The following is a 6,284-nucleotide window of genomic DNA, read 5'->3' as shown; positions in this document are numbered from 1 at the left end:
GAGTGGATGGAGGACTTGTGGTATTGCAAAGCCTTTACTGTGTTTTTATAATTTTGTTGGAAGCTGCCCAGAGTGTCTGGGGCAAACCTATCAGATTGGCAACATATAAATAAAATATAATAATAATAATTTTATTCGGCTTCTGCTAGAAACACATTGCATCCTCTCTGCAGGATTCCTATCAGTGAAGTTGAGGGCATACACTGTTGGGTGGAAGGCAAGTTTGCTGTCATTGTAATAGTGCCCCCAATCACAGTGTTTTCCCAACAGGACTAAATGGCAGCCAATTACATAGGACAAAGTAAAGGGTGCACTGGGATGGGAGCAAAGCCTGCTTCCTGTCTCTGGTCACCTCAGCGATTGGGGTGCCAGAGACACCCTTCTATATCTTTATCTCTCTGCTTGGTTCTAGCTCTTGGTGGCGGAATCTTGGGAAATGAAAATGTATCTCTTCCTTGTTCTGACTAACTTTGATCTTCAGGTTGTGCACATCATTGCTTAGGTCGGTAAACAGCCTACACACCACAAACCCAAGGTCTCAGCAGGCTTGGGAGAACCTCAATGACTGCAGATTTATTTGTTTGTTTATTATATTTATTTATATCCTGCCTTTTTCCTTTACAGGGACTCAAGGTGACCTGAAGATATTATTATTATTATTATTATTATTATTATTATTAAATATCTAGCAGAGGAAAATTAATCTGAGCCTACTCCCACACCAAAGTGACAATTATGGCAACTGCCCCATACCAGCTCCCTGACATATGTGTGAATTTATAGGGAAAGAGAATACAAATTAACTGGATGAAACTAGAATGACGGGAACACAAAGGATCCAGGGTGCTGTTGCACTAACCACATAAATAAATAGTGCACTGCCTGTGTGGGTTAGTTCCTGTGGCTTTGTGGGGAGAAAGTTGATGTACAGCACCACTTGCTGGACACCATGAGATAATTAACCCACAGTCTCTTTCTCCTGTGTGGAATATACAGAAACAAATGAAACCTGCAACGAAATGCTGCAGCGTGGAGTTCTCCTGTTCCAGATTTTCCTTTCCTTTCCCTTTCCCTTTCCCTTTCCCTTTCCCTTTCCCTTTCCCTTTCCCTTTCCCTTTCCCTTTCCCTTTCCCTTTCCCTTTCCCTTTCCCCTCCCCTCCCCTCCCCTCCCCTCCTCCTGGTTCTCCAGTGCCCTCCATCGAAACCAACATTTGCAGGCTTGCAGACACTTGGGAAAGTCTTGTGGGTGCCAGCCACAAAATGGTTGCAGTGGGGCATTGGAAAAGTAAGAAACTCCAGAGTTAAAAAGAAAAATATCCTCTTCTATTTGCATGATATTAATATGGGATTTCTCCCTTCAAATGTAGGTCTCCAAAAATCACAGCTCCAGCACATGTTCGCACCACCATGGCACAAAATATGGATCTCTGGGTTTTTACAAGGCACACCCGCCCCCACCAACAAATTAAAGTTAACACTGATGTCTCTGCCTGACATTACAAAAATTACCAATCAAGTATTTACCAGATCTGCCGTGACACAAAAATGGAGTAGGAAACATGGATCCCGATGGTTCTTTGTGTGTTTGCATGGGCCCCTCATCCGCACCAAACCGCAAAAGACATCTGTGGACACAGATATGATCTGTGTTTTGATGGCAGTGTTCAGGGTTTCCTTGTAAAAACCATGAAGGTCCACGAGGTTCTGTGTATGTATGAGGCTGAGAGACTGGCTCAAGGTCAGCATTCTGGCTAAATGAGGATTTGAACCTTGTCTGCTGGGTCCAACACTTTGACCAGCCTTTGCCAACCTGGTGCCATCCAGCTGTTTTGAACTACAATTCCCAGAAGTCCCAGCCAGCAACTAGGATTGATGGGAGTTGTAGCTGGGTGTGTGTCAGGGCAGAGAAGTGAATGGTGAAGGCTGCTGTCACCACCACGTCACACTAGTTGAATACGGTGCATTTTAAAATGAAACTGATTTTGAATAGGTGAAAGAAGACAGGGAAGAGGAAAGATACTCTAAAAAAGAGAATCAGTCAATTGTCTGTGGCCTCTGTTTAAGGAGGAATTGGAGCTGTTCTCTAAATGGACAGTGTACTTTTAGTGCACGTGGCATTAGTTAAATCTGTATATTTATTTATTTAGATTGCATTTACATCCTACCTTTTGCTCTAGACCTAGAGGAGCTTGATGTGGTGTACATGGTTCTCACCCTCCTCATTGAATCCCCACAACAACCCTGCGAGGTAGGTTAGGCTGAGAGTGACTGACCGGCCCAAGGTCACTCAGTGAGCTTCATGGCTGAGTGGGGATTTGAACCCTGGTCTCCCAGGTCCTAGTCTGGCACTCTAACCACTGCAGTACACTGGTTCTGTAAGGACGTCTGTATGCATTATTATTATTATTATTATTATTATTATTATTATTAATTCCCTACCCATCTGGCTGGGCTTCCCCAGCCACCCTCAAGGTCCCTTCCAATTCTCTGATTCTAAGTATATCTGTGGAAAATAAATATTACAAGCACTTTTCATATTCCATAAGTATTTAATTTGATTTAAATTACAGCTGAATAGCAGGACATTTGTAAGATACATTGGAAAGTTTCTGCACCTTAGTTAATGGTATTTTAACATCTTTTGCTGAGAAACGAATTCTTATAAGGAATGCTTCAGCAAATAACCTATACTGTGTGCATAAGTAAACTACAGACAGAGAGAACTGTTTCTCTCTGTGCCCTCCTCTGGTTCCTGCAGCTCCACTATAGTTCACACAGACACCTGTGATAACCGCAAGAATGCTATTAAATGTGAATAGTAACAAATTACATCAAATTCCTAGCATGCTGCCAAGTTTACTAAAGTGCAGGATCTCCCTCTAGTGGCAAATGGATCTCATTATAGTAAGCAACAGTGTTCTTGAAGCTACTAACATGAGTTTGGCCAAACTGCGAGAGGCAGTGAAGGATAGGCGTGCCTGGCGTGCTCTGGTCCATGGGGTCACGAAGAGTCGGACACGACTGAACAGCAACAACATAGTAAGCAACAAAATGTATGACAGGAACCAAACAAATAAGGGGCTCATCCAGATAACCTGCATATTGAGCATTCATCCTGATTTTCTCACACAAAGCTTGCGCTGACATTAGACTATACACAGTCATGTGGGTAGGTTATACAACACTTAGTCTGTTTGTGTGGAGTTCACACATCTTTCCGTTAAGTATTTGTTCATCCCACAAATTTCAGTGCCTTTTCCCACTGCTCTGTTAACCACAGAAAACGATGTTGTTGTTGCACTAGGGTGACTGGGCACTTTAATCCGTTTTAATTGTGCAAACCTAAATTCCTGGTATGCACTTGAATCCCTCCCACAGAATACTGACAGTCTGTAGGCATCAAAGAAGATATCTTTTATTTAGTAATAATTTTCTGGTTTAATACTTTGGATATGTTGGTTTACAGAGGATGATCTATTCTACTGGTTGGTTTCTAATTCAGAATACGCTGAAAGTCTGGATACTGTTAAATCCAGCTCCAGTAACAAATATCATCCCCACTTACAGACATGTCTAGTCTACCAGTTTCCTGCTGGTCTGAGTCACTTATCTGATGCATTGGCAAAATTAGAAGAATCTTGAAACCAAGTCCAAATCAACAGCTACCAGAGGATACCAACTCTGAAATAATGAGAAACAAAAATCACAACACGCTATCACCATTGAAAATACAGCTTAGCATCCATGAAATGGCAGGGCATGGACTGAATATTGCCAGTGTTCATAGGTATGCATTTATAAGCACAAGTATTGCATCCATCATCACCTCCCTCAGAAAAATAACTTCTGAAGATCTTGAAATGGAAGCTGAACCCTGAAAAATTACAGCTCTACTCACGCTGGTAACTTTCAATAACCATGCATTCCCGAAAAGGAAAAATATGAACACTATGTGGATAGTGTCATTATACAGTTTAATCACTAGGTGGCACTGGACTTAGTTCTATCTGGGTGGTGTCAAGTGTTTCCTGCTGCTGTTCTGTTTTTGTTACAAAGTTCCCATCTGGCTTTCTGGCTGGTGTGTGACCTTTAAGCCACAGCTGGTGAATGTTTGGCCCTCTTGATGTTGCTGGACTACAACTCTCAGATTTCCTGACCATTGGTCATGCTAACTAGGGCTGATGGGAGCTGGAGTCCAACAATGTCTAGCAGACCACCGGTTCCCTACCACAACTCTAAGCCTTCCATGACAGACAGTGATTTACCATGAATAATAAAAAGCATGGTAACTTGGGAAGTTGAACATTTGCCTTAGGAAACATGCACCAGAATCACATTATTAGCGTCTCTGTAAATACAACCAAAGTTAGGTGAACCAGGCAGAAACCTTCTGGATTTTCTTCACATGCAATATGGGAACACAGGTTTCATTTACCAGGCGTTTTGGCTTCCAAAAAGGCAACAGCTGCTGAATTAAATAAGGATTATGGGCTCGATCCAAAGAGTAGTTTAGTCATTATAAAGCTAGCAGAAGCTCTGTGTGTGTGTGTGTGTGTGTGTGTGTGTGTGCTATTGTTTAAAACATCAGAACTATAAATCATTCCTCCTTCAGTGCTAACTAGCAAGCTCCCCATAGGAACAGATTGTCTTATCAAAGCCAATGTTGGCTCCATGAGCTGTGATGAAGAAGCATTGTTAATTGCCAAACACTGTTTTCTTGCATACCAAAAGGTATTAGGTTCCCCAACCTGGTTTGTTTTGTTTTTGCTTCCTGACACTTTTATAAATCCAACAAATTCAATGAATTTTCATGGCACATGTAAAAAAATAGGCAAGCAAAATGACCCAAGGGATACAGAGGCCCGCCCATGAAGAAAGGTTGCAACCTGTTCAAGGCAAACATGTTGAACTGGTTCCCTTTCTTAAGAGGAAATAGCCCTAATTGGCCCATCTCCTTAACTGAAGGGCTGACCATGTTGCCATAGTGACCACTAAGCGATGGTGCTCCCCAGAAGGAGGGGTAGTCATTTCTGCACCCCCTCACCTGACAGGAGACAACATTACTGTATCTTGTAAGCAGAAGAACAGCAGCCAGAGGATTTTTTTGTGGGAGTTTTTGGCTGGGATAGAAGCTAGACATAACAGTTGGGCTTTCTCTGTGGGCTGAATCCAAAGCTATGGCTTTGCTGGGGGTTTTTCCATGGAAACCTAACACAGAGGCAAGATCTGCTGGAATGCTAATGCTGTGAGCCTTTCCTTCCTTCCTTCCTTCCTTCCTTCCTTCCTTCCTTCCTTCCTTCCTTCCTGTACTTAGCTTGTATATAGGTGGAAATAAAACCAGCTATCCCAAAGACACCACAGTCTCCATTGACTTTTGTATCAAGGAAGCTGAACCTACATTCAGCTCTGAAATCCCTGGAGTCTCTTTTTTAAAAATGTATTTTTATTAAATATTTTCTTGATTTACAAAAGTATGTGCAATGTCTCTCTCTCATATTTTTTCCCATGTAACATTTTTACAAATCAGTTTCATTTGTTGAGACATTAGGAAGAAAGGGGGGGGAAGAGGTGGAGGGGGGAAAGATGAGTGGGGTTGGGGTCGGGTGACAATGTTTCTATTTTACTTAATATATGTAGGGTTTGGTGTCAGCGTTGCTTGTGCAGGTTCTCTGCTGTTCACTTGTGTTCCTTTGGTGGTGAGAGAGGTTGGGGTTGGCCTAGGGATCCCTGGAGTCTCTTTGACCAGAGTTTGGGCTGTGTGCATGCAACAGTATCAACCATGGAAAAGCAAACATGGAAAAGCAATACACACACACACACACACACACACACACACACTCAAAATTTGCAAACGGACTCTTATAACCCTGCATGTTTGAGTTCAGTGGGTTCTCCCTCACAAAAGTGTGGTTATTTTAGTTATCCCTTTTTGTGCTCTCTCCAAAGCTACTTGATTCCCCACTCTCACCCCCTGGCAGGTCTTTTAGAGGAAATAAATAGGGCAGAGATGGGCAAGCATAGTCTACCACCGGGAAATCATTGTCAAGCTCTCTCCTGCTGAGGAAACAGTTTATTGGAAGTGATGGATTTGGCACTTATCACATTGCACATTTGTGTGTCACCTTGTGGCGCATGTTGATAGGCATTACATATGCAAAGCTTTTGAGAATCTCTATTGGGTAACAGTCCACGTTCCTTGGGATTCCAGTTTCGCTTCATAACAAATAAAGGAAGATTGGCTTGGTCATTGCAAAAAGAAAAAGAAGAAGAAAAAAAGAAAGTTA

Source organism: Lacerta agilis, chromosome 3 (genome assembly GCF_009819535.1).
Source record: "Lacerta agilis isolate rLacAgi1 chromosome 3, rLacAgi1.pri, whole genome shotgun sequence".
NCBI lineage: Eukaryota > Metazoa > Chordata > Lepidosauria > Squamata > Lacertidae > Lacerta > Lacerta agilis.
The sequence above is the reverse complement of the archived record's forward strand: the minus strand, read 5'-3'. Positions refer to the sequence as shown.